The 12,066-nt window shown below is 60.2% G+C and overlaps 1 protein-coding gene across 1 annotated transcript in view; it reads left to right on the forward strand.

Moving 5' to 3' along the window:
* The window catches only part of LOC142417091 (caltrin-like protein 2), a 156,443-nt gene that overhangs the window by 106,905 nt on the left and 37,472 nt on the right, over nucleotides 1-12,066 (forward strand). The window lies entirely within an intron of this gene.

The raw sequence follows: 12,066 nt of genomic DNA on the forward strand, positions 1-12,066 counted from the left end.
TCCTGTAGGACCTGTGTCACTGGGTTTCTGGAGCTCCTGAAGCTCCTCCAGGCAAGTAAAGCAGATTCAGCATGGCACAAGGAGTGAGTCCATCCTTTCTCTGAGGAGCGGCTGAGGGACCTGGGGTTGTTTAGCCTGGAGAAAAGGAGGCTGAGGGGAGACCTCATCGCTCTCTACAACTACCTGAAAGGAGGTTGTAGAGAGGTGGGGGTCGGTCTCTTCTCCCAGGTAACAAGTGATAGGACAAGAGGAAATGGCCTCAAGTTGCACCAGGGGAGGTTTAGACTGGATATTAGGAAATTTTTCTTCACCGAGAGGGTTATCAAGCATTGGAACAGACTGCCCAGGGAAGTGGTTGAGTCGCCATCCCTGGAGGTATTTAAAGGACGTTTGGATGAGGTACTTAGAGACATGGTGTAGTGGTGGTTTTTGGCAGTGTTAGGTTTATGGTTGGACTTGATGACTTAAAGGTCTTTTCCAACCTATATGATTCTGTGATTCTCTGATGATCAGAGGGCTGTTCCCTTGTAGCTGGAAGGGACAGAGGGAGGTAGAGATGGGCTTGTGCATTTCCCCTGATGACAGCAGCACGTTTGTGTGCCCTCAAACATAGGAGAGCAATGTGCAGAGAGCCTTGCTCAACCAAGTTTCAAGCCAAACCTGTTGAACTGATGTGGGCCTTCAAGTGGAGGGAGAGCTGTTTCAGCTTCCCTGGGATCAGCTGCTCTGGGAGCAAGTCCACAGGTGACTTCATGATGTTTTGGACCAAAGCAGCTCTTGTCCTATAGAAGGCCTGGAGGAAGCTGCTGCTTCTCCAAGCCCCTCTGCTCTGACAGCTTGGTGCTCTCAAGGGATGGGACCCACCTCTGTCTCCCCAGGCATGTGGGAGAGGGTGGGCTGTGCGGAGAGCAGGGCTGCTTGCTGGGAAAAGTGCCGAGTCTCCTAAGTAGTGCTGTATTTAAATGGATTATCGTCCTCGAGAAAATCTAATTCCCTTCTCCCTGGTGGGAACTCCTACTCTGGGTGGTTAGGATTAGTAGAGATGGAGGAAACAAATTAGGACTAGTACACAGGCTCCCTCAGGGGTGAGGGAGTAGCAAATGCTTGCTCTGCTCCTTGTTGCCTGGTCCGTCACTGGTGTGCTTTTGAAAATCTTCTGGGAATCTGCTTCTGGTACCAAGAAGCCCATGCGCTCACAAGGCTGATCTTTGCTCCGTGGGAGCTGCTGTTTGCCAGTAAATCGGTGACGTACGCCTGTGATCTTCATGTTCTTGTGCATCGTGTGGCTGTGACAGGTTCTTGGACGTGCTTCTTGGAACAATGTATGTTTGTCTTGTCTTTTTTTTCTTTCTCTCCTGGGCTTCATCTCTTGTTTGCAAGAATCCTGTGTACTTTCCAAAACCGCCCTTAGCGTAAAAGCGCCTTGTTTTTGCAAAGCAATCTGGACGGGTACTCTGCAAATCCTCGGAGCGCAAGCCTGGCTGCCTGCCTGTGCTTGCAGAGCCGCGGTTCCTGGGATGGATTTGTCACTGTTCTCTCCATTCTGCCTTTCTGCCCTCCCTGGCCAGCCTGCCCGTATCTGGTGTTAACCGATGGGTGACTCGCACTAATGCCTCGTGAATTCTTGGTCTTCAGCTCTGACCCCTGAGATGTCACTGGGTTGTTTTTCCTCCTAGTGCTGCTCTGGTTTTAAAACCAAGACCCTGAGGACCTTCATCTGGCCTGAAAATAGCGGGAACCCTCCTGGGTACTGATGTGATTGAGTGGCCAGGGGCAGCTCTGCCCTTCCCGAACGCTCCCTGGCAGGAGAGGCCTGGGGGAACGAGCAGAGGAGCTGGAAGGTGAAGCGTGACCTTGCTGATCCCCCTTACTTTATGGCTTCCAGGGGGATTTTGAGGTGGAGTTCACGGGTCTTTGGGTCCCTTGTTTCGCAAGGTGAGCCGCGGCGTGGGGCGGGTGCTGTACCGCGCTGCATGCCAGAGAGGTGCCAAAATGGGTCACGGAGATGGTGTGCAATAGTGTTGGTGATTGCGGTGCCTGTCCCCACCGCCTCTAACCTTCTGGAGGGGCACAGGGCACCCACCTCTCCGGGCAGGACACCCAGGCTGCCCGCAGAGACCGTGGAGTCGGGGAGGGGACAATTCCTGGTCCCCAGAGAGACGGCGTTTCCCATGAGCGTCCCCCAGCCCGCTGGGTGCTGAGCAGGGTGCACAGCTGGGCTCCCTGTGGCTGCAGGCAGGGGACAGGGCGAGCAGGGAGAGCCCAGGGGGTGGGGGGTCCCGGCAGAGCCCTCCCCTGCTCACTGGGGCTGGAGGGCACCAGTGGGGGTCACGGGGCTCCCTGGTCGGCCGGGCGAGCCGGGGCTGTGCAGGAGGTATGGGGGCAAGTTGTCCTGGGGCTGGGGCCTGCCGGGTGAAATCCGTCCTCCTTCCTTATCGCTGGGCGCAGCTGATCCTTCGCTGCAGGGATGCTCCCGTGTTGGGGCTAAACCCTTTCAGCTCCTCCTTCGCCCTCACCTGTCCCCTGGTGCTCGGTGCCAGCTCCGGTGCAGGTGCTGCTGCCCAAAGCTCCGGTGTCTTTGGGGTGCTGAGCCCACCCCGCGTACCAAAGTGGCTCCTCGGGGGTCGTGTTTCGGACTCAGAGGAACGGGGGAGCTGGGCCGCTCGCTGCCGTGTGATGGAGCGGCATTGCCCACGCAGGCTAACAAGAAACACCCCGTGGATGAGGAGGGCGGGTGTTCTCGCACGTGGGGTGTAGCAGCGCTCTTCTGGGTTTCCACTGCAAACTCTGGACCGCCGCCGCCTGCCCGGTTCCCCTGCCCGCGCCCCCCTGCCTGCCCACCGGCCCCGTTTTCCGGGGAGCCCTCGCAGAGCCCCGCGGCCCAGCACCCAGGGACATCCCCCGGGACATCCCCCCGCTCCGGGGCCGTTCCCGCCCGCTCGCCTTGTGTCTGCTGCCATCTCCTGGGCAAACCCCTCCCGCCACGGCCGGGCCCTGCCCGCTGCCTGCCCGCTGCCCGCTGCCTGCCGGTGCTCTGCCCTCGCTTCCCCGCGGCTCCCACCGGGGAACAGATTTTGGGGGGGGGCTTCTCTGCTAATTACAGGCTGCACGGCCGTGACACCCCGCCGCGAGTGGGAATTCCTCGGCAAGCAGCAGTCTCGGACGCGGGGCTGAGGACTGCAATGGTGCTAACGCTGTTAGGAAAGCCGGCCGGCTGCTGAGAGTTTTGGCCTTTTTTTTCTTTTTGGTTTTCTTTCTTTTTTTTTTTCTTTTTCTTTTTCTTCTCTGTAGTGCCTTGCAAGAGCCTCGGTGCAGGTGAAGGCCCCGAGCCCTCGGCAGGAATGGGGAGGAGGGACTGAGACAGCTTCTCACCTGGAGGTCCCACCGGCTCCTGACTCCCCAGACGGGAGCGAGCGCTTCCCAGGGTGCTCCCCAGCCCAGGTTTGTGCTCCTTACAGGAAGGATTCAGAGAAAGCGTTACTGAGGCATTAGTTATGTGGCTTTTTGCCCTAGCTATTGCAGCCAAAGCTCGTGGGCAGCTTCATAGAGGTGGCCTGGGCTCTGAGAGGCATCTGGGACCCACAGGGAAATACCATTTCCCTGCAAAAGGCGTTTAAAGGGCCTTTGTGGGGCTTTGCTGCGGGAGGGAGCAGCACACGGCCAGACACCGCAGCAGACGAGGACGGTTACCCATAGCGGCTGGTTACCTGGGGAGGGTGGAGGGTGCGGTGTGAGCCAGGGGGAAGGGGGACCCCCAGAGTGGCCGTGTGGCAGGAGGTGCTCGGGCTGAGCAAGGGCCAGCAAGGTGCTGACCTGGCTTAGCCACTGGTACGTGGACTGCGTGTTTCAGGAGCTCAGGGCAGCATCCCGGGAGCTCACCCCGTGCCCGAGTCACCGCTGAGCCACGGTGGGTGAGCCGGGCTGGGACAGGCTGCGCCTCCCCAGCAGCACCCCTGGCCCCCGAGGGAAGGAGCCGCTTCATTTTGTATCTGGAGACGATCAGACCGTGCTGTGCCTCACCCTGCAGCCCCCCTCCCACCCCAGCGCCACGGGGATGGGCCCTCCCCTCTGCCATTCCCCAGCAGAGCAGATGGAGATGCAGATCCCCTGTCCCCACATGGAAACCAGAAGGGGCAGGGATTTCTCCTGCCATCCTAAAATATTGGTAGCTTGGGAAAAGTGTGGATGGGAAAAGCTGTAATGATACATTCATCCTGGGAACAGATTAAACTTAATAATGCAGGGTCACTGCAGTGAAGGTGTGTCTGATCAATGCAGTGAGACGAGGCAGAGCTCGATGGTGGGGAATGGACCCCAGGGGAGCAGTGGCTGGTGTGGCCCCATGGCGCTGGGAGCTCACCCGAGAAAATCCACCCGCAGCTGTGCTGAGCACGGGGCAGCCAGGGCTGCTCTGCTCAGAGAGGGGGCTTGGGGGTGCCAGCCAGCCTGCTTCATGGAGGAACCCACCACCCAGCCTGGGGGTCCCGCTGGGCTGTAGGGACAGTGGGTGCTGGCAGCCCCAGCAGCTCCCCCAGGCCCACCCTGTGCTCGGTGGGACTCCCTGCTTGTCCCGGCCTGGGGTCAGTGTGCTGCAATGAGCTGCCACGTTCACGGCTCCAGGAGCCACATCCCCAGAGCCACCGGCAAGCCTGGACCTGCGAGGGCTGTGTGCCGAGCATCGCGGAGGGTGTGGTGGAGCCAGCCTGGCTCCCAGTGGCACCCCCAGCCTCGGGGCGGGGGGCGGTGGTGGCTCGGTGCTGAGCCCAAACTCCTGGGGATCTCTGGGGCAGGGATGCTGGCTCGGCTCAGCCTCCCCATCGCGTGCTTTGCCATGGGAGAGAAGCCAAGTGGGGCCGTCCTGAGCCCTGTTGGGTGCGTCTCCGTTCGGCTGCAGGGATGGAAGCTCCCCTAGGACTGGCGCTCACCTGCGTGGCCAAGAAGCCAGATGTGCAGGGTGCTGAGTGTCTGCCACCAGCCAGACCCTGTGTGTCTTTAGCCCGGGCGGTGCTTGTGCAGAATCTGGCCATCAAGGCTACTGAGGCCATTGGGCTCACTGCAGCTTTGTTTTGCAAGTCCATCCTTGGCAAAGGTGGTCCAAAACCCTGGTCCTCCCCTTGAGCCTTTCCAGGGGTTTCCAGGAAGGTGATGGCCGAGGCCCCTTTGCGCATACCTCCTTGCAGCAGGCTCAGGAAGAAGCACAGCCTGAACGCAGAGCCAGAGCTTGGGGCTGCCTTTTTGAAGGCAACCTGCTGGGACCAGCATGAGGGGCAGGCCGCCATGCTTTCCCCTGCCGCTACCCCCTTGAGCGGCCGTACCACCAATGACCAGTTCCTTGCTGGAAACCAGTTTGTTGCAGCTGCAAGTTCATTGCTGCTCTGTATCCCGAGGGTGGGAGCGTTTCAGCATGGAGCAGGGCAAGGACTGGGTGTCCCCAGACCTCCATGGGGTTTGGCATGGGCAGGGATGGACACAAGTGCAGATGTCCCCGTGGCTCTGTCCAGCCAGGCTGGCAGGAGGGCTCGGGGTGCTGGGGGTGCTCCCAGTGCCGAAAGGCACCGTCTCACCCATGGACACTGCCCTTGCCGCTGCTGCATTGCCCTGGGCAGGAGGGAGGCTCAGGGCGTTTTGCCCAGCGTTGACGTTGTGGAGGGAAAAGACCTGGGTTTTAATCATGGACTGGTTATTTTGGGGAAGCGGGGGGTGCAGGAGGTGGGCTGGCAGCCCCAGGCATGCGTGAGGGAACAATGGGGCCACTGTGCAGCCGAATGCCCTGGCTCCTGTCAGAAAGGTCCAGCGAGGGATTTTCAGCATGCTTCTATTCCGCCACTCAGGTATAATTACACGGGGGAACAAAGAGTCCTTCAAACCTGCCTGCTCCCCCCGGCATAGCCCCGGGGGGCTGTACGCACACATGCTGGCTCTTGGCAGGGTGCGAGGGGACGGTGACCATGCACACCAGCAAAGGCAGCCCGGCAGGCCTGGTGATGCTGGGTAGTGGCATGGCGACAAACCCTGGGTGCGTCCCCAGCTTCTCTGGGAGCCACGGCCAGGGTCGGGGGGCTGCTCTCCCGGAGCCATGCTCCGGGTTGTACACCCCAGGGCAGAAAGCAAAGAGCGAATCTTACCCTGCCTCTCAGCACTGATCTGCTGCTGTTAATGTAGCCGTAAGCTGGAGTGGGTTTAATAAAGCACCTTTTCTTCTGCCCTTTGGTGCCTTGTCCCATGCATAGGAGCCCCTGCGAGCTCCCTTGCTGGGTGCTGGTTTGGGGCTCGGCAGTGGGGCAGCAGCGGGGGCTGCTCCCTTCGCTCCTGGTCAGGCAGACAGCTCCTGGCAGCCCCTCTGTGCGGGGCTGGGATGGATGGCCCCCTACAAGCAGCGTGCTGGGGACCCCGTGTCGGTCCCACGTGGGTCTGGCAGGTGAGGACCACGCCGAGCATCCCCACGGGGAGCGGATGTGCGAAGGGCTAAAGCCCCTGTGCTGCTCCCCTGTACTGTGACGCCTGGCCCTGGCAGGGCTGAGCCCTTCTGGCAGGGACCCGCTGCAGCCAGCTCAGGCAGGGACTGTCAGGCAGCCGCAGCGGCAGGCAGGGTCTGGCTGGGGCAGCCCCGCTCCCCGGGGAGGTTCCCAGGGCCAGGCTCACTCTCTGGGAATGGGTTTGCGCTGGACTGAGCTGTGCTCACACATCAAAGCTGTAGCAATTCATTCCCTCTGTCTTTTTTTTTCCAGCCCATGTCTGCCGCTCAGCCCACACCCCGAAATCCCGATGCTGCCCGGGGCTGCGGCCGGGGCCAGGTCCCTGTTCTGGTTGCAGGGAGCAAGGACACATCACTGCAGGGTCAAAGCCCTCCAGCTGCTGCTTCTCCTCCCACCACTGCTCCTGGCAGAGCCCGCCACGTGTCCTGACACCCCAGTCCCTTCGCAGAGACCCGCCAGAACAGGCTCTCCCGGCCAGGCCTGACGCAGAGGTGAGGGGCACAAATGGGCGAGTTTGGGGCTTCATCCCCAAGCTGTCCCAGCGCAAGCCAGCCAGGGCAGGAGGCCAGATTGAACAGGGCAGGGGGCACGGGGGTGCTTGCAGCCAGCGCGACTGTGCAGCCGGGGCGCCGGCACACTGCACGCACGGCACCGCACAGTGCTGCCTGCTCCCCGCGGTGCTCCGAGCAAAGCCACGCTGGGGTAGCGTCGAGCCCAACAGCCCTGGGGCTGCGGACGAGCACCCAGGGGTGCTGCTCAGCTCCTCTGCCAGCGGCTCCACAGACGCCGAGTCCTCACTGGGCTCACACGGAGGGAGCTGCACCCGGTCGGTTTTTTCTCAGTGCCGATCCTAACCACTGTAACTGTCTGCCTGGTTTGCATGCCTAATTACAGCAATGGTACATGGAAATCAGGCCTGCATTTTTCAAGCCTCGTTGTTTATTTAAGCTGTTTAAAAATCTACTTTCCCTCGCCAGTGAACCCTGAGAAAACTATCCATGTGTTTCTTTTGAGAGTGGGACGAAAGAAGATTGCCAACTCCCTCCATCCTGCCCCTGCTAGCCGGGCTCCCCGGACCCCCCAGCAGCGCTGCAGCGTGGGGCCGGCCACAGGGAGCCACGTCCAGCGCTGAGCCCACACCCCTACTCCCATCACCAAGCCCCGGCTGCAGCCCCGGGGCAGTGGTCCAGCCCTGCATCCCGGCAGGATGCTGCTGGCCCCTGGGCTCGGTCCTTCCCTGGGCTGCAGGGAGCCCAGAGCTTGCTAGGAGTGAGCTTGGTTTTTACTTGCTTTTCTTGTTTTAAGGAAAAAAAAAACAAAAAAGGAAACCAAATTTTCCACAGGCTTTTTGGCTGCATGGGCAGGGCTGAGCGCCCGGAGCTGTGGGCACAGAAGCGTGGTGGTCTCTGCCCCCAAACAGCCCGTCTCACGACAGGGGCTAATAATACCTGCTCCTGGCATCGCCAGTGACGTGGGCACCCATGGGTGTCTCCAGCTTGCTCCATCCTTAATGCAATTTGGGTTTTTTTTTAGAGTCTGGCAAGTGGGGCCACATGCCTGGGCAGTTCCCGAGGCACTTGGAGTCTCTTGAGCAGGTAATTGTAATTTCTCAGTGACCCAACTCAGCTTATTTTGGCCCTGGCGTAGTTTTACGTTCTGCTGCCCAGCTGGATTATTTATAGCTCTGTCAGAAAAAGGATAAAGTCAGCAGAGGTTTTCTGGGCACTGCCCAAACCTATGGCCCCGCACGCAGGGCTGCGCTGGGCTGGGGCCAGGGGTGCCCTTGGAGGGATGCTCGGGGTAACGGTACGCCCTGGGGTCTGCAGATAGGGCTGGGACCAGTGCGAGGGATTGGTAGGGAGGGGGATTTTTTGGCTCATGATGCAGTAACTGGCCCCTTGCTTCAGTCTTGTTGGCCGAGCCCTGTTCGAGCACTGCACCAGCCCTGGGCATCAGCCCCGGGCATCAGCCCCAGGGGCACCACGTTTCCAGGAAAGGGGTTTTTCTCTGCGCCTTTCCACTGGCTGGTGGGCAGAGCAGCATCCCCGCATCCCCTGCTCTCGTGGGCTGGGGATACAGATATTTACACCGAGCAGCGTGGGCCATGGGCATGCTGGACCACCTGGAGGCTCTGTCTGGGGGTGTGGGACAGGGACAGCCCCAGGCAAAAGGGCTTAGGGCTGGGGGGGACAGGCTGCTCCGGTGGGGTGGCCCCCCTTGCCCTGTGTCTCCGGCGCTGGCTGCAGCAGCTTGTCCTGACACCGGCTCCCCGGTGATGCTCCCCTGCCACCCCGTGCTCCTCTGCAGGGGACGGGCAGGGGCCTGGGAGCGCTGCCACCACCCTGACCACTCTCGTTTCAGGGAGGTGATGAAGCCACAGCGCAGCAGAGGGACCTGCCCTGGCGTGCCCTTGCCGGGGAAGGGCAAGCCTGCCGGTGCCGAGCTGCCCTGGCATGGGACAGCCCGGTTCCTTACAGCCCCCTGGCCAGCTCCCCCTCTCTGCCCACCCCTCACGCTCAGGGGGGTGCAAAAATCCCCTTTAACCGGAGTTTTTCTGGCCTTTCTGCAGGTGTGGTTGCAAATTGCCCTACAAGCAAGCCAGCCCGCCAGCCGCCTCAGTGCCACAAACGGTGTCACCAGGCTGGATTGGGGCTGGGTGAGCAGGGAAGGGACATTCCCCACACCCCCCGTGTGCCACGGCTGCCCCTTGCTCTCCAAAAACCACTCAACCAACCCATCAGGAAACCTGCTGTATGCTCTGGGTCAAAATGCAAGGCCATGGCTGTTTAAGAAAAAACAGCCAAACCCTCTGAGTTGGGCGGAAGATGTCCCCGGGGATGGCCAGAGGTGCCCAGGTGATGCCCAGCACCCAGTGCGGCTCCCGGGCTGGCCTGAGCCTCTGGGCAGCGTGGGCCCAGGCAGTGTGATGAGTGCGGCGGTGCTCAGCAGGCAGGGTGCTGGTGGCTGGGCTCACTAGATGGCAGCAGCTCTTCTTCCAAACGGCCAGGACAGTGTCACACCGCCCAGGCAGGGAGGGAGCCAGACCAAGGCCAGACTTCATGTTCCTCTGGGATATTGTTTTACAGAGGGAAAGCCTCCATGGAAACAGATTTTATTTTCTGGGACCTGAAATGGCTCCTTGGTGCTGTGGGGCTCCGGGCAGCCCCAGCTCTGCCCCCCAGCCCGGCAGGAGCAGGGGATCCCCGGTGCCTTCGAGCCTTGCCATCACCCGGGGATGCTCATGCAGTGCCGCGGCTGCACGCAGCATAAGTTATCCTGAGCATCCCTAAGGCATTTGATGCTTTTCCTAAATCCCCCGCTCTTGGAGTGATGTGAAGGTTTTTTCATGCTTCATTTTATACCCGTGTTTCTGGCTGCCTTGGGGACAGGGAAAAGCTCCATGTACAGTTCAGGAGCACAGAAAAGAGCTGCCAGACGGCTCCGATGGGCAGCCCAGCTCTGAGCAGGCAGCCCAGCTTGCCGGAGCTGGTGGGACGGGCCGTGAGTGTTTCCCCGACACGCGTCGGGTGATTGTAGGATCCGGCAGAGACAGGCGCTGCTGACTCGTGAGCGAGCGAGAACATACAACTGGATGGCTGGCGCCTGTCCGAGACATTTGTGTTAATCAGTGATTATGCAAATAAACAGCTCTGCCGATGCTACCAGCTCCTCCACCGCGACGTGGAGCATATGTTCCCCATGGCAGGGAAGTGCCTCCTCCAGGAGCTGCAAAGCTCCTCGTTTCCATTTGCAGGACCTGCTGTGAAAAGCAGATTAAACGCAGCCCGTGGCTGGTCGGGGGAAGGCAGGAGCCCCTCGAGGCCCCAGCCCACCCGCTGCCACCTCTCCCCTTTCCCCATGTGGCTTGAATTACTACGGCTGTTTACTTAATCCATCAGGCTTCAAGAATGAGCCACTCGATGCTTTCTTGGCCTCTCCAGCAAAGCGCTGCGCTGTAAACATAACAAAGCAGGCTTGTTCCAAGCCCTTGAAGTCAATAAGCAATGCTCCTCCTGCCCTTCGGGGCCAGCTGCTGCTAAATATAGCCGAGGGTGCTTTCCATTCATAAAACGGGAGGGAGGGGAGCGGGTTGAGGAGCCCGCGGGCTCCAGACACTCCTGCGTGGGATGCAGCAGAAACTGGAAGGCTTGGCCCCATCCTTTCACTGCCCTCCAGCCCTTCCCCCAGGAGATGGGGGGGAAATGCTTTTGGGGGAGATATAAGGGATCCTCTCTTCAGGTTGATGAAAGGATTTTCTTGCATCTCATCCTCAGTTACGTTAGGGCTGGGTTGGATTTGCTGGGGACGCGAGCGTAGGGAACGGTAAGTGTGGGCCGATGGGGTGACCCAAGTGGCTGTCGCACAGGCGAAGCCCCCGCTGCCCCCAGAACCTGTATAAGATGCTCAAGCATTTGCCAGGAATGGGAGCAGTAAAGTCTGGTACCACTGCTCCCAACACCTCATGAGAGCACCGGGACCTGCCTCCTGCTCGAGGGACTTGCTTCCTTTTGAAAGCCCCTGCGGATCTTCACGTGGTTACCCTTCCTCTGTGCTCCAGCCCTTTCCTCCACCAGCCTTTGGCTGTTGGCATGCGCTGTGATATTCTCCCTCAGTTTTTCCTCCAGCAGCTGCAGCTCCAGATGCGCACGGATGTGTCTGCCAACAGCTTTTCTCCCTCTGTGAGATTCCTGTTTTGGGGCAGAAGGAACACCATCTCCTGGTGGAGTTTAGGGAGGTGTTGCCCCCTGGGATGCCCCGGGTTAGGACCCCGGAGACCCAAGCTCCTGTCTTCCCGTGGGAGCTGGGGCCACGCACGAGCTGCAGAGGGAGGAGGCCAAGACACGGGGCATCACCATGCGTCTCCATGCTGGCTGGCGCGAGGCCGTCGGTGCCCTGCGGCCCCGAATTCAGCATCCTGAGCTGCAGCGTGGCAGGGGACGCACACGGCGAGGCTGAGGACGGGCTGCGTGCCAGGGCTGTTGGCCTGCGCAGTGCCGGCGTCCAGAACACGCTGGGTGGCACGAAACACGCAGGTAAGCCGGGTGATGAGCCAGGGACCCCGCGTGCAGGGCCGGGCGCCCCGCGCTCCGGGGTGCTGCGAGTCGCGGGGCACCGTGCTTCCCCTGCGCCCCTGCCCGCTGCCGCCGAGTTCAGCGTGGGTTACGCACCTCCGTGGGTTTGGCAGCGGGGTTGTTTCAAAACCCAGCTCAGAACTGCCAGACCAGCAGGTTTCCAGGTACGCCACGGGCCTTTTGGTGCCATGGAGACCTGAAGACTAAATAAAGCTGTAGGACCCACCCTGTGTAACGCTCGGGTCCAGCTCCAAGAAACCTGGCTTCTTTTTATGGCATCTTTAGATCAGCAGTTTCCTGCTGATGTTAGCACTGCAATTTCTGTGTGTTTGTGTGTGTGTGTAAGTGTGTAAAACAACAGAGCTTGGCAGAGCCATGCCAGCTAGGAAGGGACTGGGTTTCATACTGAAGTTTTTCTTTCTCTCTTTTTCCCTTTTTCTTTTGAAATAACCCCATTTGGGCCTCCAATAAAAAAACCAAACCATCTGGTACCGAGTATTTGGCTGCTGGAAATCAGC

Source organism: Mycteria americana, chromosome 14 (assembly GCF_035582795.1).
Source record: "Mycteria americana isolate JAX WOST 10 ecotype Jacksonville Zoo and Gardens chromosome 14, USCA_MyAme_1.0, whole genome shotgun sequence".
NCBI classification, from domain to species: domain Eukaryota; kingdom Metazoa; phylum Chordata; class Aves; order Ciconiiformes; family Ciconiidae; genus Mycteria; species Mycteria americana.